The sequence below is a fragment of the Podarcis filfolensis genome, assembly GCF_964270895.1.
Source record: "Podarcis filfolensis genome assembly, chromosome: 3".
Classification (NCBI taxonomy): domain Eukaryota; kingdom Metazoa; phylum Chordata; class Lepidosauria; order Squamata; family Lacertidae; genus Podarcis; species Podarcis filfolensis.
The window spans coordinates 93,527,560-93,550,393 of NC_139606.1; positions in this window are offsets into that span (position 1 = coordinate 93,527,560).

Genomic DNA, 22,834 nt, shown 5'->3' on the forward strand with positions numbered 1-22,834 from the left:
CCTCCAGATGTTGTGGAACTGCAGTTCCCATCATCAATGACCATTGGCTATGCTGACTGGAGCAGATCAAAGCTGTAGTCTAAAACATCTGGAAAGCACCATGCTAGGGGTGGCTGAAGTACAGCCCAAACAGGCAACTGGAGATATTCAGCTACTTTCTCCCCTTTCAGATGTAATGGTTCTGGATTGCTAAATTATGGCTTAGCAAGCTGGGAATGACTGTCAGATCCACATGCTCTTCCTCTTCTGCTCCCCAAACACACTGCCTCTGATGCTGTGATACTGGTTGGTTTGAACCAGAGAATCGGTATTACACCTGAACGGAGCACTCTCGTTTAATGTCACTTGAACCAGGAAGGAAAGGATGTATCTCCCTACTTATATCTGTTACCTGATGTTGTGTGTGGGGTGGGGTTTAAGGTACCCATGCTTAATGGTAATCGCTTTATAAAACCAAAGAATGACTTCTGAGCTCCTCAGAGACATGGTCTCATACATTGCTATTCTGACGTTTTCTTTAGCCTTATCTCTCAGCATCAATTCACCATATATCAGTGGTTTTCAACCAGTGTGCCGTGGCACCCTGGGGTGCCTTGAATGATGGTCAGGGGTGCTGCGGGCAACACTGGCCTCTGTCCCTCTTTCCTTCCGTCCCTCTCTGATGCTCTCTTGTGTCTCTGCCTCCCAAAGTCTTTCACAGCTGTTTGTTGCAGCAGCACTGGCTACAAGATCCCCAGGTGAATGGTGCCTCTGGGGTTGGCCAGGGGGTGCTTCCGAGGCCCCTGTGGGGCAATGTGAGGAGGCACCTCTCTTTGGGGTGGGAGGGGTAGCTCAGAGACCAGGGGCGGCAACAGTGGCTGCCCAGAAGACTCTGAAGGAGAGGGGAGAGGAGAGGATGCTCAGGGAATACTCCACAAGGGAGGGTGTTTGAAAAGGGGTAAGGGTCTGCCAGCTCTGCAGGCAAGGGGTGACATAATTGGGCTCCTGGAGCCCCAGAGGGGTGCCGCAGAAAGTGTTGGTACTAAAGGGTTAAGAGGTAACAAGTCGCTCTAATCACTGAGCAGCTGGAAGTCATTAAGCATCCAGGAATGTGAGTTAGTTTGTATAAATAGTCAGTTCACCCGTGTGTTTTTCCCCTTGACCTGACTCGCAGACTCAGTTTGTGGCCATGGGCGTGTTTGCTGATATGAGTTAAGAGTAAAGTTTTCTTTATGCCGGAGATAAAAGCATGTGTGCTTTATCGCCAGGTTTTTTTCTTTTGTAAATAAAGTTTTTTCCTGAGTTCCAAAGTGCTTGCTCCAGGATTCTTCATTGAAAGGTACTGACTCTCCTGCCTTCTTCAACCGCTGCACGAAATTCTCTGCTGAGATAAGATTTATGGCGTTGGAAGCGCACTGGACGTTTACTTAACATTAAACTAATTAAAGTTTAATGGACAGAAAGCATGTAGCTGGTCAAGGGAGCCGTGGACTCAAAAAGGTTGAAAACCTCTGCCGTATATTAATATGATGTTTATCATCTAATTCTCATACAGAAGAGGAAACAATACAAACACCTTTTCTGTGGACATTTTAAGGACAGACAAGTTATCACTACAATCTAACCCCTTCCCCCACCCAGTGGGTGTTGCTTGTAATGAAAAAAAAGTTTTGTATTAGTTTGAATATTTAAACTGTGAATCTTACTAAGATATTTATTGTCAATGTTGCTTCTTTGTATGAACAAATAAGTTTAAATGGCATACTTTTTAAAAAAGAAAATTGCTTTTTTAAAGAAATGCATTCTTACAAATGAATGGCATTTTGTTTGAAAAATCTGAATAGAACATATATTTTGTTATAAAAATGCTTATTTTAATTATATGATTTATTGATCTCCTTTCCCTCTTTTTCATGTGCTTTCTATCATCTTTTTTATGTGTTGGCTTCCACTTTATCCATACAGTAATGGTCAAAGTGAATTATTTTTTCTACAAGGAAAAGTAAATAAAGTGAGCTTTACAAAGCCTTTTATGTTTCTCTCTTTGTTGTATACTTCTCCAGTCTCTCTGGGTTTGCATAGATTGGTCTGGGCAGTGGGCACTTTTAAACAGCTTTTAACAATCACAACAGTTACCTGTGCAGTACGCACCTTTCATATAGAGTTAGCATTTGAGTCAATGCATTTCAGGTGATGCGAAGGTGGCACAGCCCCTGATGTTTATAAAAATGACTTTCTAACAGTCTGTAATTTTTTTGTTTGTTTAAAAAATATGTTTCTGCATTTCTAAAGCTACTGCCATTAAGCATGACTAGCTTACAGGATAACAAGCATAACAATGATAGCTAATAGCTACCACCATCGCCTTAATAAAGCAGAGTAATTCATGTGACATCGCCAATAAGAAAATGCCCCCCTGCAGGAAGTGGTGATTTGATGGTGGGCAAGAAAACACAGGGAGGACGCAGGTGGCGCTGTGGGTTAAACCACAGAGCCTAGGACTTCCTGATCAGAAGGTTGGCAGTTCGAATCCCCGTGATGGGGTGAGCTCCCGTTGCTCAGTCCCTGCTCCTGCCAACCTAGCAATTCGAAAGCACGTCAAAGTGCAAGTAGATAAATAGGTACCACGCTAGCGGGAAGGTAAACGGTGTTTCTGTGCACTGTTCTGGTTCGCGGCTTAGTCATGCTGGCCACATAGCCCGGAAGCTGTACGCCGGCTCCCTCGGCCAATAAAGCGAGATGAGTGCCATAACCCCAGAGTCGGTCATGACTGGACCTAATGGTCAGGGGTCCCTTTACCTTTACCTTTAAGAAAACACAGGAGCAGTACTGTAAATAACAACAGGAGAATTGCAAACAGTAACATTCTTTTCATAAATTGCCATACCCAGCCGAGATCATACAAATTTAACAAAATGTAGAGTCTTAACAGACAGAGCTTGTGTAACAATAATGGGATCGAAAGATGAAAGGATATGGAACAGTGAACAACATCCCATCTTGGGTGTTGATGTTGGTTGAAGAAGAAGGACATGTCATGAGTGTTAGGAGGTTCAGGGGAAAGCTTGGCTGTATAGGATTAGAAGGAATTCCGATTCCCTAACACCCCCCCTCCCCACCCCCCACATATGGGATAAAAGCTATGATAGCTCTTGAGTTGGTCAACAGACAATCATGAAAAGCTTTTTACCTTGCAATCACGAACCTTGTAGAGTCCAGGGAGAGGCAGTTCCTCCACCATAAACTCCTTCCCATAGGATACTCTGCTGGTTTCTCACAGTTACTTCATTTTTCTACAGTTTTTGAGATGGGTACATGCAACATCAGCTGGATAGCTCAGTGGGTTAGAGTGTGGTGCTGATAATGCCAAGGTTGCAGGTTTGATTCCTTTAAGGGCCAGCTGCATATTCCTGCAAGGGGTTGTACTAGATCAGGCATAGGCAAACTCCAGCCCTCCAGATGTTTGGGACTACAACTCCCATCATCCCTGACCACTGGTCCTGTTAGCTAGGGATGATGGGAGTTGCAGTCCCAAACATCTGGAGGGCCGGAGTTTGCCTATGCCTGTATTAGATGATCCTCAGGGTCCCTTCCATCTTCGTGATTCTTCTCTTCTCTTCTCTTCTCTTCTCTTCTCTTCTCAGCTCACTACAACTCCCTCATAGCTTCAATTGACAGAGAGCTGCCATTTTATAGTCCTGGAAGACCCCATCCCAAGGAACATTCTGTGGAAAACATCATTGTAGCCATTACAAAAGGAAGAAGAATGAAAGTGGTTGGCCCCACTGCAGCCCTCCATTTTCTGTTGTGGCTACCATCTTCTCTTCAGGATGATGATGATGTTTAATTATTATTAATAATTACATTTGTATACCACCCTTTATTCTCAGCATTCGGGGACGGGAGGGTAGGGTTTTTTTAAGAGGGGGAAAAATCTTTGGCAATGAAAGTTGAGAGGAAGCTCTGGTGAGTTTGTAGGTGAACCCCAAGATCTGGAAGAATGGAGGCAGCTTCACTACTTCTCCTCCTCTTCTTACCTCAAATGCGAGCAGAATATTTGACAGTTTGAACATTTGGCCCAGCTTTAAGTGGGATCCAGTGGAAGCCTTTCTTTTTAACTTTTGAAAGAGCTGAGGCAGATTCTCCCCCTCCCTGCAAGCAAATAAAGAATCCAGATGGACAAAAGTGTGCAAAATAATTGAAGAAATGTCTCAAGGCTTGATGTATTTTGTGATTTTGTACATATTTTTTAAAAAGCCAGTTGGTTGTTCATAATAAGTTATTATAACTAATGGTATATTTAATAAGAGTTGCTAGCCTTGAAAGATTTCTGGACCTTACCAGATGATGGCTGGCAGACCCAGCAGGAAGCTTCAGCCCTACAGAGAAATATGGAAGACTTTTGAGGGTCTGCCTGTGACAACATCTGGATACTATAGCTGTTCCTGATGGGATGGGCAGGAATATTATGGTTTGCATCTTTCAAAATATACCATTGATTCTAGAAATTTGAACAACTGGAAGTGTCACATGGGTCTTGATCAGATACTCTTGCATCAAACATACATTGACATTTCTTTCCCCCCATGAACTTCAGAACTTAATAACCAACGGCTGAGTCATATATATACACACACACACATCATCCAGCTGTCTCCTTTGAGCTTTTGGTTGAGCTGCTAAAGCGAAAGAGTCGGGCTGCGAACACCCCATACCTTGGAAGCACATTCAAAACATGCTGTTTCTCTCAAAGAATTCTATACTCACAGAGTTACAATTCCCAGCAACCCTTAACAAACCACACTGCCCATAATTCTCTGAGGGAAAGAATGTGCTTTGGATGTGCTTTAAAGGTATAGTGGGTCCATAGCCTAAGCCTCAGAATATTGACAAGCAATGAAGACATCTTGAGTTAAGGGGAAGATTGGCAGAATTGGCTGTTAGGGATGGAAAACAGGGCAGTGAAGTAGGCAAGCTCATTGGGAGCTTTCGAAGTGATCTCCTGAAATAGACCAGTGAAGACACAGGCTGCATACACATGACCTTTTATTCTAGAATCAATGGAGGCTGAGAACTTTTTTCTCCTATGCAGTTCACACACAATATAGATCTATGGTCCTGGCAGAGTGTGTGTGTGTGTGTGTGTGTGTGTGTGTTTGTGTGTGTGTATGCTCAATGGTGTTGTGGCTGGGCCTATGTCAAGCTCACAATTCCCACCCCCTTCTTTGTTCACCTGGGGGCACAAGTGAGGAGGAAAAGGCACAGATAACCTAACCTGGGGGAAGGTTTTCAAATGTTTATCAAGCAACCCCACCCACCCTTGTGGATGGCAGGATCTAGAATCAATCTAGATTGAAGCCAGCATATTGAGGGCAAGCGTGATTGACTCTGGAAAAAACTACATTTTTGTATTACAAATGGGTTAGTGTGAAGGTTTTTGCTTTGCACAGAGATGACAAAGATAATGCCAAATCTTTCATAGGTTTAAAGGTTATGGGATTATAAACATGCTTTAAATTGAGAAAGGTTACAGGAGACATCTAGAACAATGTTGGCAATCCACCAATCCTGTTTCTGTATTGGTACTAATAATGACAGCTGTGCTGTCTCCTGCCCTGAATCTTCATCATCATTGGGTTAGAAATAAAAACAACTAATCATGCCACTAGACACATGACAGTCTATGTGTATACACCTCATGTAAAGGGTAAGGAATCTGTAGCCTTCCCACTGTGGTTAGAATATAACTCCCAGCACCCAGGAGATACCTGGGACTCAGTTATACAGCTACAAATGTGTTTTAAATTTGTTTTTAGTGCATTATACAAATGTGACGATGATGAGTTTAATGGCAAATTCAATATGCTTTTTAAAATGTTTTTTTTTTAAAAAAGCATTTTCACAGTGTTTTTCTTACATATCTAGATTCCACCTTAAACTCAGGCTTGTGGGTTTGAGCTCACTCTGGGCAAAAGATTCCTACATTGCAGAGAGTTGGACTAGATCAGTGTTTCCCAGCCTTGGGTCTGCAGCTGTTTTTGGACTACAGTTCCCATCATTCCTGACAGCTGGTCTTGCTAGCTAGGGATGATGGGAGTTGTATTCCAAAAACAGCTGAAAACCCAACGTTGAGAAACACTGGACTAGATGACCCCCAGGCTCCCTTCCAACTCTGTGGAAAACACAGAGGCAATCTATGCCTGAGCATTGGCCATGCTGGCAGGAGCTGGTGGAAATCTTCCGTCCCTGCCTTATGCTATAATGCTCTATAGGACTACAGGTTTGTTTTGTTAATCTGTTTAAAATCGGTTAACTTGTGTTTGAAAACAGTTAATGACGCTTGGGAATTTGTCAAGCAAATGCTATGATTCGTCGATGCTCTGATCAACACTGCTTTGTCTCAGTTAATGAAGAAACAGTCTAAACTGCTCTTTCAACAATCTCTTAATGCTTATTGGGTTTTTTTGGGTGGGTGGGGAGACACTTGGAGTTTATGAAATGGAGTCTGCAGGGGAGCCATCAAGCTAAGTGGTCTGATATACAGTAGCTTTATTGTACTTTGAAGCGATGCTTAATTCGCAAGCAACAAATGTCTCTGACATTTCTATAAACACATTACCTTTTAAGCAGTCCAGAAGCTAGGCACGTCCTTCGCCTGCTTTTTTAAAAAATTAATGCAACTTTTGTGGGCTTTGTAAATAAATTGAATTTTCCAATAGGCATTTCTACGTTGAACGGCTCTTAAACCATAAACATGTTTAGTAGTCAAATACTTGCCTGCAGCCCTATTGGGGTGTTACTGATCTTGTGAGGAGCGAGACCATTATGTAAAGAGTGCAATTGAGCCTTTTGGGTGTACAGCTTGGAAGCTGCAAATTGACTCAAGCAGCTGTTTACCTGGTTTCAAAGAAACACAATCCAGTTCACAGCAAGTCAGGGCACAATTGCCCCATGATGTTATATGCAAACAAGGTTTGGGGTTAGGAAATTCAGAGTAAAAGCTTCCCTGAAACCTCCAGGCTAATTGCAAATTGAGCCCAAACCATCATGAAATTCAGGCTCGGCTTGCAATTAGCTCATTCCTAGCCCCAGCAGCAGCCTACTCATTTGCCAAAGATGTTACTCTTCTTTCCTACTGAAAATTTACGTCATGGCAGAAATAATGATGGAGAAGGGCTGCTGACTTCTGTGATTTCCTCAGGTAGACTGTGACATGACTTTAGTTCTCCAGGACTTCTGCATCCCCATAAGGACTGCAGAGGTCTGTATAATTCCTTGGAATTTTGGTACCCAATATGCTTCTGAGAAGCTTACTCAGCAGGTTCCCTAGAAAGTTACAATTCCATGCGCTAGTAAAGGTAAAGGGACCCCTGACCATTAGGTCCAGTCATGACCGACTCTGTGGTTGCGGCGCTCATCTCGCTTTATTGGCCAAGGGAGCCGGTGTACAGCTTCCGGGTCATGTGGCCAGCATGACTAAGCCGCTTCTGCCGAACCAGAGCAGCGCACGGAAATGCCGTTTACCTTCCCGCCGGAGCGGTACCTATTTATCTACTTGCACTTTGATGTGCTTCCGAACTGCTAGGTTGGCAGGAGCAGGGACCGAGCAACAGGAGCTCACCCCGTCGCGGGGATTCGAATTGCCGACCTTCTAATCGGCAAGTCCTAGGCTCTGTGGTTTAACCTACAGCGCCGCCCGCGTCCCTCAGCACCAAGTTGCCACACCAAGGGCCTAATCAAGCTGCTTTTCTCATCTGTACCTGTAACTACTGACAGGTAAGAAAAGGGGAAAGGGCAAGATAGATTTGGGAGGAGGAGTTCAATCTGGACAGCCCTCCAGGCTTAGCTGTGTTCCCCTGTGTGGACAGAGGCCTTCAGACCTCATTGCTTTCCTGGTGACAACATCATTATCATGATCAGTCCTGGAGTTCAGGATGAGCCCAAGGATAAAAATGAGCTAATTCGGATCTATTGAATTATGGTTGCTTTTGAATTCTGGTGCTGGAGGAGACTCTTGAGATTCCCATGGACTGCAAGAAGATCAAACCTATCCATTCTTAAGGAAACCAGCCCTGAGTGCTCACTGGTAGGACAAATCCCGAAGCTGAGGCTCCAATACTTTGGCCACCTCATGAGAAGAGAAGACTCCCTGGAAAAGACCCTGATGTTGGGAAAGATGGAGGGCACAAGGAGAAGGGGACGACAGAGGATGAGATGGTGGGACAGTGCCATAGAAGCTACCAGTATGAGTTTGACCAAACTGCAGGAGGCAGTGGAAGACAGAAGTGCCTGGCGTGCTCTGGTCTATGGGGTCACGAAAAGCTGGACACGACTAAATGACTAAACAACAACAACAATTCGGATCTAAACCAAACTGTGCCCAAATCAGCCATTTTTAACCTAACTGAACTCAAGAGAGCTTGCTCATTGCTAGTGCTATGTGACACCCTTAATTATGGAACCATATCTATGCCATTCCACATTCTCAAACAGCAAATGCATATTTAACAACACACGTTCATATAATGTGTGTGTATGGGGAAGGTGGGGGGAGAATGATGGCCAATTTTGATTCCTTGGCATGTTCACTTGGATAATGCACATGAGGGCAACATATATATGTTTTCAGAGGTACGTATGCAAAGTTTTGCATGCTCATGTTAAAGACTTGCACATCTTGGGGTGGTGGAAGAAGAATGATGCCTACCATGTTTGATTCCTCCTCCTCAAAAAAGTGTGTGCATTTGGGGACAGGGAGAGAGATTGCTTGGATTCCATACAATAAAGGATAAAAATTCTGGGATGGAATTGACCCAACACCTATTAAGCTTTCTGCTGAAAAATATGCTGCATTAGGAGAAAACAGAGCTACGCACATATGGAAAGAGATTGTTTTCCATGTACCCTATGCCACAACTGCATGTTTAAAAAAGTTGAATATTTGTTCTTATATTATGTTGATGGTTTGGGGGGATGATTCCTGATAGTCTCTAGCAGCAGAGGGAGGTGTAAGACAAACAGCGGGTTGTGGGAGGCTGGCAACGAAGCGAGGAGAAGCGGCCACACAATGTGAGAAAGATAGGGCTGGAAACGCTTAAGAAAGGGTTTTGTTTTAAATGCATGGATTGAGAAAAGCCTGGTAGCCAAAAACAAAAGCAGCCAGAAAGCTAAATGCATGCAGCTGAAAAACTTAAACAACTTGAGTGGAAGACGTGAGAGATGGCCAGGAGAGCATTAACAAAACTAGGCTGTCTTCCAGGCCTTAATCTGAGCCAGCAGGACACCCCAGGCCTCGGCCCCGGAACCAGATTTCTGAAGGCCAGGCCTCAGCTAGGGCTTGAGACTTGCAAAGTAAGTCATGAAAAGGGAGAGCACTTTGGAATGAGCAAAGTTGTGGCTCGGTGGTAGACCACATGTTTTGTATGCAAAAGGTCTCAAGTTCAATCCTGGATTTTTCCAGGTAGGGCTTGAAGGGAGCCCTGTCTGAAACCCTGGAGAGCCACTGTCAAGTCATTGTGGCCACCACTGAGAGAGGTGAACCAATGGTCTGACTTTGTACAAGGCAGCATCCTATGTTCACCAGTGGATAACCACAGACACTCCCTTCTGCACCTAGAAATGGGGAACCTGTGGCTTAGGGGTAAACTCACACTTCAAGGGTTACACCTCAAGTAACATAATTAAACAATAAAGCTCTCAGAACAATGTATGCAAGTAGAGTAAAACGAACAAACGAAAATTCACCCGCATTTTAGTATGCATCTCTCTTGATATACACATTTTTGTATGCAATTTTGCCTAAAATGCACAGTTTTGCAAATCAATTTTTCCTAGTAGAAAGCATTTTTGTATACTATTTTCATGAATATATGCATTTTTATGTACATTTTTGTATACATTCAAAACTGCAGCTTGAGAACCGCATTGCAAAATTCAGAGCACTATTATTTTAATGTTATGGCTGTTTGGGGAAGTATAAATTTGGTAGATTTCCCTTTAAATACAAATGGAATTGAATTTATCCCCCATAAGAGCTAGTATGAAGCTCCTGTCTGTGGCCTTTGTGTTTAGATAATGAACGTGCCATGAAGTTGGTAGCCATGTCTTTACAGGAAATCATAGAAGGTAGTATTTCAGAATCACAGTGGATGTTTTGCATGTGACAGAGTTCAGCTCTAGGAATGACTGAATTCCAGCTCGGCTAGTTGTGCATCCTGCCTATCCAAATTTTGCTGTAGTTGAATTTGGATGTCTTTGCTTCCCTTAATACAAACACAGCTGTGTGGTGTTTCTGGTGCTCTGTTTCCACCATCTCAGGGGATATATTTTGGCAGGGCTTGAAAACTGACCCACAAACATACATCCTGTACAGTGTTTAAAGTATATTTGGGATGGAATGTTCCACGAATTACGTAGAACAATATTGCTGATTAAAAAAGATTTTGGTTTTCAAATTAGTGCTTTAAATTTCACCGATAACTTTGGCAACGTGCAGGAAAATTAATGTCCAGTGTTTACTGTATCTCTAAAACTGCACGTTAGATCAGAAAGTACTCTTGACTGCTTTTCCTTCTTCAGAAAGAAGGCAGCAGAAGGAGGAGGAGAAGTTTTCCCCGCTCTCTCATAATACCAGAATTTGTGGCTTTTCGGTGAACGGGAATGTTGGAAGATTCAAGAGAGACAAACAAAAGTTCTTCTTCAGACTATGAAATTCTTTCCTGCAGAGGCAGTGATGTCCACCAACTTGGATGGCTGTAAAAGAGGATTAGACAAATTAATGGAGGAAAAGGTTATCCATGGCTACTACAAACAACAGCTCTACCTCAACTGTTAGAGGCAGTGAACAAGAGCCCCAGGGAATCTTAAGTTAAAAGAGGGCCCAACTCCCACCTGAGAGCATCCCATGGTCATTTAATTGGCCACTGTAAAAACAGGTCGCTGGAATAGATGGGTGCGGTGTTTGCCCTCCTAGGTGTGTGACATCATACTGGGTTCATAAGGAAGGGGTTAACTTATTGTAAAATGACTAACCAATGGGAACCCAAGGGGCAGAGTTAACTGTGTATAAGGTTTAAGCACAGAGGGTTTTTGGGAGGAGTTAGAGTTGCTGAGAAGACAGTCTGGAGTCAGGAGAGACAGAGAAGATAAGTCTGTGGGTTGGGCTAGTCTGGTGTGAGAGAGTGAGAGAATTTGTTAAGAGGAGTCAGTCAAACAGTTGAGATAATCAGTCAGAAGGTATTAGGAAGGTATAGGCTGGTAAAGAAACTAAAGTTAAGATACTGACAGGAATATTATCTGAGAAACCATAAACTTGTTAATGTTTGTAAAATAAACTTGTTTTTTTGGTTCACTTTTAACAACTGACTGGACTCAGTGTTTTACCCAAGAGTAACGGGTTGGTGGCAGCGGGGAAGCGAGCACAGTGGTGGCACAGGGATCAATAGACCATCAAACATCCGGGGACCCTGTGTGATCGCCACAGTGGGCCTTTGGCCTGATCTAGCAGGGCTCTGATGTTCTTATGTTTTAGCTCACTTCCACCTCTCGTTACCACAATGGCTAAGTAGAGCTGATACTTTCCCCTCCACTGGCTTCTGGGATTGCTACAATGTCTTTGCTTGGCATTATGTACTGTCCTTAATAATTTCAGTTGGTCTTGGTGCTCTGGAGGACTGGTAGGGTGTTAAGAAGCATTTATCACCAACGGGATTCCATAAGTCAAGAATGTCTTGCCTCAATTTCATCAATGAAGCATCACTGTGGAAACCTCCCTGTATTTCCCCCTCTTTGCAACAGTCCCCTGTGCTGAAGAGCTTTAAGAATGTAGCAAACATCCTACCACTCTGGGAAGCTTCCCCCTCCCTTTCCAAAAGTAAAATATGTTGAGTGGAGGGAACTGCCTGTGATACAGAATGAATTTTGTAAATTGGCTTTCCCCTGAACATGACACACCTCCATATCAAAAGGCACCACACTTTCATTAATTTCAGAGTTCAGAACCAGGCTGAAATTGAAACATGGCATTTTAGTCCTTTCTTGGCTGCGTTACTTGCGAGAATCAATTTGTCACTGTGATACAGAATAATAACCGTTCACATGACTAGGGCAAAGGTGAGGGAGAGTGTATCGTTAGTGCTTTTCGTATTACTTGCTTTCAGAAATATTCCAGAAGCTACTAGGTGGTTATGAAAACATTACAGATCCCTTGGTTCAATTTCCATTACTAGTCATTTATCATACTCCTGATACAAAACTTTCAGTATTCCGTTTAGTAAATCAGATAGGTAGCAGCCATGTTCTGCAGCCAATGAAATGCCACCGATCGTGGATAATGTATAGCTGCATTCTTCAAGAGTTTGGCAACTGTCCAAATGGCTGAGTGAGTTATTTTGAATAATGAAGACATTTCTAAGAAATTCAGAAATGATTCACAGCCTCTTCCCACCAAAGTCTAAAGTCATGCTATTTTTCACTCGGCGAATATTAGTTGAAAAACTTTCTTGCTTGTGAATGTTTGGGCCGTTTGCAGTTCTGACAGAAAACAACAGCAAACACCTTTCAATGGGGGTCATCTCTTGATGCTGCTTGAGGAACATGTAGAGGGGACCCGGTTGCCCTCTAGATGATGGTCTCTCTACAACACCCAACATCCCTGACCATTGGCCATGCTGGCTGGGGCAAATCATAGAACCATAGAACTGTAGCGTTGGAGGGGACTGCAAGACTCATCTAGTCTGATCCCCTACAATGCAGGAATCTCAGCTAAAGCATCCATAACAGATAGTCATCCAGCCTCTGCTTAAAACCCCCCCCAAAGAAGTGGAATCCACTGAACAGCTCTGACTATCAGAAAGTTCTCCTTGTGATGGGAATCAGAGCCCTGAAGGGCTGCAGCTTCCCCAGCCTTGCTTTGCTTGAATGACTCAAACCCAAGGGACAGAGCACAACTAGGCAAATTGGGCTTTGAGGGTGACCCTTTCCTTACGCTGCCCTGAAAAAGGTGTGTGTGCCTACAGGAGGAGGAGTTTGGATTTGATATTCCGCTTTATCACTACCCTAAGGAGTCTCAAAGTGGCTAACATTCTCCTTTCCCCTTCCCCCCCCCCACAACAAACACTCTGTGAGGTGAGTGAGGCTGAGAGACTTCAGAGAAGTGTGACTAGCCCAAGGTCACCCAGCAGCTGCATGTGGAGGAGCGGAGATGCGAACCCAGTTCACCAGATTATGAGACTACCGCTCTTAACCACTACACCACACTACACACAGGTAACAGTAAGGGGCAGAGTCACTTTATTTAGGGAACTCCATGAGGGGAGTGGGGACAAAAAAGGCAGGTGAGACCAAGATGATGCTCGCTTTTGCTTATTCCATCACCTCAGCCTTCCTTCCTTCCTGCCTTTCCTCCCTCCATCTCTCACACGAACTCAGAATTCCAACCTCCCAAATGCTGGAGAGAAAGACGAGGAGCAGAAAGTGGAAAGATGGGAACTGGGAGTTCAGTGACAGCAGCATGGTAGGGCCAGCCCTGCATGTGAGTGCATCTGGATTGGGGCCTAAATGTAAATGCTAAGAAGGAAAGAGAGAAGTATCTGATATGTTATGGAACTCTGCTCCGTGACACATCAGAAAAGAATATATACCTTCCAAACAAGCAGTTTCTCCTAAGCCACATTTACTCATTCTTCCGTTATGCCTAACCAATTGCTGTGGCAGCCTTTTGCCTGTGGTTTGAACATGCAGCCAGCCTAAGAGGAACACAGCATGCAAGCAGCAGAACAGCGGAAGCATCCTATAAACATCACTGAACTTGTTTGCCACATTCACTACAGATTCCAGTCCTGTTCAGGGATTATATTCATCAGTTAAAACCAATGCGTGAGTCGGGAAAGGGGCCACATTGAGTAGCCCTGCCCCTATGCACACACACACACTATCCCCTCCACCTGGCATTCTCACATACAGATGTATACATACAGTATGTATACACAGGCTTCCACACAATCATCCCTTCCAACTCTACAATCCTATGATTCTATGATTAGCTTCTCCTGAAACAACCATGGGAAAATATTGCAATATAGCCATAGATCAGGGGTCAGCAAACTTTTTCAGCAGGGGGCTGGTCCACTGTCCCTCAGACCTTGTGGGGGAGCTGGACTATATTTTGAAAAAAAATATGAACGAATTCCTATGCCCCACAAATAACCCAGAGATGCATTTTAAATAAAAGGACACATTCTACTCATGTAAAAACATGCTGATTCCCAGACCACCCACGGGCCAGATTTAAAAGGCGATTGGGCCGGATCCGGCCCCCAGGCCTTAGTTTGCCTACCCATGCCATAGATGATGAAGATTGGAATGCACAGTGGGATAAATCTCCGTAAGTCCATTTCAGTTCACACCAAAGATGTTGAAAATCACCCACAGTTGGTACATGACTTGCTCAAAGCTGGCATGCATCAGCAACACCTACCCTGCAATAAATTGGTTCTGTGTCAAGGTGGCAAAATTGTGGGTTACTATATTTAGTAAAATGAGAAAAATTACAGGCAAAAATATTGCTGAACACCACGAGCGGCGTTGTTAAATCTTTTTATGGAAGAAAACGAGGACTTGTTATTTAAAACCTTGATAGGACATATGTTGGTGGCCGCGAGAATAATAGTGGCTCGTTTTTGGAAGGACTTAAGAGGAGCAAACTTGGATGAGTGGAATGCTAAACTGTGGGAAATGGCCTTATTGGAAAAACTTGCTCAAAAACTTTGGACACTGAAGAGGAAAAAGCATACAGAGATGTTTACAGCAGATTGGTATCAATTTATTGTACACACAAACAAGTTGGTTAATAATAGAAAAGTCACGGGAGCAGATTTGGACCATCTAATAGAACTGCTTTCCCTAAGATCACATAGTACTATATTATCCAATCATTATTTCTATTTGTTATGTATATTTTGGGGAAAAAATACAAATAAAGAATAAACAAAAAAAGAAAAGAAGAAAGCATTGCTACTTTTACCAGGGGTGTCCAAACATTTTTCAAAGAGGGCCAGATTTGATGAAGTGAACATGCATGAGGGCCAACCAAAGGGCTGACCAAAGTTGTTGACCTTTTTTTAAAGATTAAAGTTGTTCAGATTTTTTTAGAATTTTACCCCAGGAAGTAAACTGCCACAGGGGCCAGATTAAACCGACTGGTGGACTGGATTAGGCCCCCAAAACAGACTTTGGACATGTCTGGTTTAAGCACTTCAGGAGAAAAGAGATCGGGTCATAAAGCCTCTTGTAAATGAGTCAACTGCTGGGATGGTGGATAAGAGGAGAAAAAGGCCTGAAGCAATTCTGTTGTTCTTTGGGCATAATTTGCATTAGGAGCAGTGGGATGCAATGGGGTCTCTGTGACAGGAGGGAGAGGCAGCTTAGGGAAAGGAAGAAAGGAGTCCCTGCTCTTTACTGAGAGCCACTGGGGATCATGACTGCCATGCTCATGGGGGCAAACTCACCAGCAACAGAGGAAACAGAGTGTTATCTGTAAGATGTAAATTGTCTCTGATTACAATAAAAACCTTCCTCAGGTGCCTTGTGAGTTTCCCTCACCAGGGTCAATAGTGTTGAAAAAAGGCAGCCATGCCAAAATGGTGGGAAACTGTGGTGTCTGGGCCACCAAGCGTTGTCCAGGTCTTTTTTGTTTGAGCAAGGGTGCTTTGGTTTTTCCCATGGAAGAAGAGTTTGGATTTGATATCCCGCTTTGTGAGGTGAGTGGGGCTGAGAGACTTCAGAGAAGTGTGACTAGCCCACGGTCACCCAGCAGCTGCATGTGGAGGAGCGGAGACGCGAACCCGGTTCACCAGATTACGAGTCTACTGCTCTTAACCACTACACCACACTAGAAGGCAAAAAAGCCACCACCCTGTCTGAGGGGCGGGGTGAGGAACTGAGAAATGCTGAGGAAAAGAAAGCCTTTTTAAAAACACAACAACACTTCTTTGGGGGAATAAACATAGCAGCAGGTAACAACGAAAAATGGAGGGAAAGGACAGAGAGATTCTAAACAGGATGTGCTCTGAGCTGAGAGAGGAAATGGACTGAGTTTCAACAGGAGGAGAGAAGTGAAGTCTTTGGCTGAAGCAGTGGACATTTCCTGTCTCTGAGCTGCAAGGGAATCGGAATTACCTTCTTAGAGACCATTGCCTTCCACGAGGGAGTCAGGAATGGCGTTGTTGCTTGTGTGACTGAGAAAGGAGGCTGTATCCATTCCTCAACAGGGTTTGCCTTGAGATGATTTATCAGCTCCAGTCTCACTAACTGGAACCAACAGCAGTTTGGGGCTTTTTATTGGTTTAGAGCTGACTGAGAGGGAAGTAAGTGTCCCTTAGCTAGAGAACACAGGGAATCTCGTTCTCTGCATTTATTGCTTTTCCAGGCAAGAACCATTTCCCCCCTTGGCGTGCTATCCTGTGAAATGCGGCTGGTGCCCACCTACTGATTTCCCAGGCTTTTGTGTCCAGAATTTCCTCCCCCATCTCAAATGGAAATGGTTTTAAATTACAAGGGCTGGCTTGTACCTTGCTCTATCTATGCCAATGCAGTTGCAACATTTTTCATATCAAAGTACTTCCCTGCTCTGAAGATACATTGGTGCAGCTTTTAACATACTGCTTGAGGAACATGTTTTCCAAATTATATTCAACTCGCCTGACTGTCTTTTCCACTTGGGGCATGGCCTCTAAGTGTGCTACATATCACAAGCTGGGAGAGCACCAAAGCTCAAGACTCATTAACATTCTCAGGCATTAACTGTTGTGTTTAAAGACACATGCATCAGTTAGTCTGGTATAGGTATCGGAATGAATTCCTGCGGCTGTAAAGAAAAGTCTGAGCTGAAAAATGAGAGTCCAACAGAGACTAGGTATCAGGATTACAGTTCAATAGAGATGTCATTCATAAACGAAGGAAAATACCAGCTAGGAAGGTAACCTATGTTCTCCACTGGCTCCATGATACTACAAAGCTTAAGATGTTTAATGGGATACAGCATTGTTATATTTTTAAACTCAAAATCTCTTGAGCATAAGTCCAAAATAGAAAAGGGAACATTAAAAAATCCATTGCTCAGACATTGTTTACTAGGAATAAAACCGACCTAGGCCATTTTGCTGTATTAGGTAAGGACAAGATGGCACCCTCCACCCTCATGCTATGTGCAAAACCTGACTGGAGTGACAGTTGAATCTTACCTCAATTTGGCAACTGAACAATGTCTTCCACTAGACTGGTGGGCAGCAGGCTAGCTTTAGGGGCACAAGGTAGGACACATGTCACACAAAGTTATGTTCCCTTCTACTTCTCTGCCACTCAAAGCCCTACCAGTATCTACCACGTGAGGTGGCTACCTCATTCTGCCTAGTAGTAAAGCTCACCTGGTAAGAATGTTTTTTGGCTCTCATGACCTTATTCCTTCCATGTGGGATCTCCTTGATCCTATAACCAATCATTGCAAAGAATGGAAACTTTGGGCCAGGCGGTCAGTAAAGTACCACATTCAAATAAATGTGCTTCAGCCTGGATCCAAAGGGCTCTATAGCGAGTGTCGTCTACAGCTGAGATCCTAACTATGTGATGAACCTAAATATATTGCTGTTTTACGGGAAGTCTTGCCTCACCTGTGGGAATTCATTTCAGCATGTCAACCAATGGGTAGATAGAGCAAATCCAAGATATGTTTTGTGCCTGGGCTTCCAAAAAGCTCTTGACAAAATACCCCAAAATGCTCCTGAGTAAACATAGCAGTCGTGGAATAGAATAAAGGTTCTTTTTATTGACTAGAAACAAGTTGTGGAATAAGAAGCAGGAATGAATGGGCAGTTTTCATAATGAAAGGAACGGAAGTAAACAGTTAGGCCCCTCCCCCCAGGATTTGAAAATGGCACTGTTTAACTTTTCCATTAACAATCCGGAGCCATAAGTAGGCGGTGATGTGTCCAGACGACACCCAACAGGACTGAGGTCTCTGCTCATATGTGGGTGAGTGGAAGGTTCAATCCTGCTCTCTGCAGAGTGGTTGCAGGGGCAGGAGGAAATGTAGTGCTTCCTTTTCCTCCCCCTCCTACTTGCATCATCATCATCATCATCATTATCATTGTACCCGGCCCACCTGACTGGGTTGCCCCAGCCACTCTGCCCTAGCCCTATGTTTAATTAGGGTTTTCAAACTCTGCTCAGATATGCCATTGGGAGGGAAAGAAGGAGCCACAGGATATCCTTCTTCTCCTGACCCCTTCCAGACCACAATTAACCCCCAATTAAATGTGGCTTTCTCTCTCTTCCCGCCCCCCACAATCAATTTGGGTACAAGGCCCTGCGTGGATTGGGGTGGGGGGTGGGGTATGTACATCTCTAATAATTCAGAACATGTGTTAATTAGACCAAGTGAGCAGCGGCCCAAAATGTCTAAGTATTGAAAACTGAATGTTGAACTGGAAGAGGTTAGTGGAATAAAAAGCCATAAACCTCAATAGTAAAATCCACATGGGGAAAAAACCCCAATACCTTCATTTCCTTCAACTCTGAGTTACTTTTCAGAAAAGATATACCCCACATACTACATTTAAAACGGATTTGGGAACATATAAAACAAAGAGTACTCTGACACTACCCAATATTTATGAAGTATATTTCCACACGTATAAAATATATTGTGTCATGTCATTGATTTTAAATGCCATGGAAATTGGCCATGTCATAATATTTTAAGGCTTGTTTTATACTTTGTCAGAGCTATCTTGAAAAATAATGTGCTCAGCATTTCTGTGAAACTCCTAACACATGGACATATGGAAAAAATATTCCATGTCCATAAGGGACAAAGATTTTAAGTGCAGGGTAGAACAAATACATATTGGCTAAAGTCAGAAAACCTTGTTGGTTTGCTCCTAAGGTTACAACATCCCAACTTAAATTACTTTTTGCATATCTCTATCTATCTAAGCGTAACTCCCTCCCTGCCCACAGTTGCATTCGGAGCTTCAATAGAGCTATTTTTCACTTAACCACAAATCCTAATATTAAAAATAACTTTGCTTAGTTAAACCAATGGTTTTGCCATTTTGCCTGCTACCTCATTGTTTTCGGAGCGTACTCCAAATCCCTGACAGTCTGTTTAAGTTATCATCTGACAGCAGTCCTGGGATACCCTGGACAAGAAGAAACACTTACTGAAAACAGCTTTGTCATGTTGAGTTCTTCCCCTTCGTAATGTGTAGTAACACTTAAGCTTCTGTTGTGATGTCATGGCAGTATGTTTCCCTGCTCCACCTGGTTGGCTGTTGCTTCTAGGGGTGGAATGCAAAAGGCCGGCCCTTCCATTTGGCAGAGTGAGGTGGATGCCTCAGGCAGCAGATTGTTAATGATTTATTATTGTCTCAGGCAGGAGTGGTCAGTGAAGAGGGCTGGTGCACCTGACATTCTGGCAGCGAAGTTGTCAAGGTGAGAGGGGCAAGGTAAGGTTGATGCTGTGCGGGTGCACAGGTGAGAGTACCCGATTGCCGATGTGCCCATACAGCACTGACCTCCCCACTACCTCGTCCCTCTCCTTACTGGTAATCATCAGTGACTCCGCTGCTGGGATGGGCAGAAATGTCCCCTTTCACTGAGGAGGCTCCTGGGCCCAGGTTATCCTAGAATCATAGAGTTGGAAGAGACCCTGAGGATCATGTAGTCCAACCCCTGAAATGCAGAAATATGCAGATGCCCCATACGGGGATCAGACCTGCAACCTTGTTATCAGCACCATGCTCTAACCAACTGAGTTATAGCTAAGAAAATTGTCATAGCTAAGAAAAAATGTGGGTATGGTCAGTGCCTGGATGGGAGACTGTTAGGATATAGTTCTGTTCCACCTTAAAAGGGAACAGGCATGACTGTTGTGTGTCACATGCCTATTTACTTCCAGCTGGGAACTTCCGTTTGTATATAGCTTTTGCTTTGCTGGAGACGAAGGGAAGCAGACATGTTTTCCTTTGTTCCTGACCTATGCTGAATAAAATGTTGTACATTATGCTTACACATTTCTCTGTCCGCCTCTTCTGCTGTGAGAAGATTTATTCACTCTGCTGACAGAGCGTGCACGGGTCTCTAAACGTATCTGAGGCTCATGTCGCTGATTGATGCTGTTCCAAGGGAGACCGGTGATCGTCCGGCTGCTGGCCAGTGGCTGGAGCCAGCTGGGGGCGTGCCTGATGCCCCCATCTACCCGGCAGTATCCCAACAGTGACCACCTGGGAACCGCCTATACTTTGCTTTAGGTTCTGTGATGGAAGGGAAATGTAGGGGGTAAATGTAAGGGGGAACAAAAACAAAGCTGTCAAGGGGTGGGGTGAAAGCTAGTGAGATTTTCTGCCTCAGGTGCCAAACTAGCTAGCTTTGGATACTTTGATTTGCAGAGGTGAAGAGACCATTTGCTACTTTATTTCAGGCAGCAAAATGTCTCAGCCTCGCCTTGAACCCACCATGTCTAGCAGAGGTCAAGATCTATCCAAACTTTTAGCACTACAGTTCACACATGCATGTTCTTCACTTGTTTACTGTATGACCAAGCAATGACATTTATTGTAACATCTTGCTCTTCAGTCTACAAACATGATACAGCTATTCTTCTTTGAATGTGGATTAAGATGGCTTGGCTAAATGTATATATAACTAAAATAGCACCAGTGTTTTAAAAAGAAACTTTTAAAAAGTAAGTAACATTCAGTTATATATTTCCTCAAATTAGGTTGGGATTCACCTGCTCCCCAGGTGCTGCTGAAAACCAAATGTTGTTTCAGCACTTCCAGGAATACAGGACTTACAGTGTCTGGAATGCTTTTAGCTTAATGAAGCCAAGAAATGGTAAAAATTAATCTGAAATATTTTAATACATAATCAAAAAGTTCTCCAGAGCAACGTATATTCCTTTTACACATGTGCAGGCTGTTGTTTTTTTAAGGCAGTATATGAAACTGTTCTTTGTTGTCTAGGATAATATGTTGTCCACACCACCCCCCTCGGGCTTTCCATACTAGTGGAAAGGGATTCGCATAGCAAATATATGTATGCATTCAGATGTAAGCCTGATTGACTTCAATGGGGCTCACTTCCCAAAAGTCCACACTGGATTTTCATCCCACCACCTCTGCTTTATGTTTCAGGGCAATTATTTGCCAATTATATGAATCCCAAACTCCTTGTCCAAAAATGAAGAATGCAGCAAAATCCCTGATGGATGGCATGTGTGTGGAGGAAGAACAAGCACAGCAGAAATCTCTACAATGAGTGCATTGATCCTAGGTTTACAAAGTACATGACACAGAGGGCTGGACCACAAATCTCAAAAACCAACAGCATCTATAATAGGCCAATGGTTCACAAGGAAGGTGGGACGGTGAAACTAAACAGGTCTGCCTCTGGTCAGTGCCTAGATGGGTGACCACCTGGGAACTCCATGCACATCACCTTGAGCTCCCTGATGGAAGAAAGACAGGATATAAAGGTAAGAAATGAAATAAACATCCTTTCCCGTTTTGTGGAACCTCTCACCCTTTGTGTGGGGGATTTTGTGACATTCAGATGCAGGCCGATTCTCAGATTTGCGTGAGGTAATACAACAACAACAACAACAACAACTTAAAGTAATACTACTTTAAACAGTCATAGCTTCCCCCAAGGAATTCTGGGAGCTGTAGTTTTTCCAAGAGCTGTTAGGAGAACCCTATTCCCCTCACAGAGCTATAGTTTCTGGGGTAGCATAGCAATCTATCCCTCTTCACAGGGATCCAGACATGGCCAGTATGAATCTTCACATGGGAAAGGTGTGTGTATGTTATTTGCTGCACCACCTCACATAGCAAATTCATTTGGCCAGACTATCTCCATCCCTTCCCCATATGACTGTCTCACGTCCACAACAATTTATTACTTATACCCTGCCCATTTGACCGGGTTGCCCCAGCCACTATAGGCGGCTTCCCACATAATAAAAACACAGCGAAACATCATGCACTAAAAACTTCCCTATACAGGGTTGCCTTCGCTATAACTTCCCTGCTTCCAGTGAGGGAACCACCAGAAGGCCCTTGGAGCTGGACTTCAGTGTTCGGGCTGAAGAATGGGCGGTGGAGGTGCTCCTTCACGTATATCGAGCCGAGGCTGTTTAGAATCTCCTGTAACGCCCTCATCTTTTCCAAAATACATTTTCTTTAGGCCTTTTGATTCTCCCAAATGCCCACCCTTTTGTGTGTGTAATCTTTTGTGTTGTCCTCTCTCACTTAACATTTCATCTTCGTGCTTCCAGGCTGTTTTAATGGCACTGCCCCATTTGAATCAGTGGCACAAGCTTGGGCACTCTCAGCCTGATGCATTTAACACCACTCAAGGGATAAAATTACCAGTCTGGAAGAATTTTTTTCAATAAAATAAAATAAAATGCACTTTTGAGCCTTCACTACATACAAGGTTTTTAGCTTTCATTTTTCTTACTTGTGACTCTCTGGGGTCCAGTTGGGAAACCGTTCTGCCCCATTTGCTTCAACTTTGGCTGAATTTTCCTCAGAATGAGTGTAGAATTGAGTGTTTCTAAGTAAAATACATGAATCTGTGTACAGTTACTTCTTTATATAACACACACCGGAGGGAGTGTGTAAAGGGGAAAGAGGGAAGAAGGGGGGTGGCGGCAGGAAAATCTGGATTTATGCTCTTGTTCTTTTTCTCACAGATATATGCCAATATCTATAGCTATCTATTTATACCAGTTGTCACTATTACTAGTAGGGTCACACTAGCAGGGACAAGAAACAGAACCTGGGATAGGGCTATA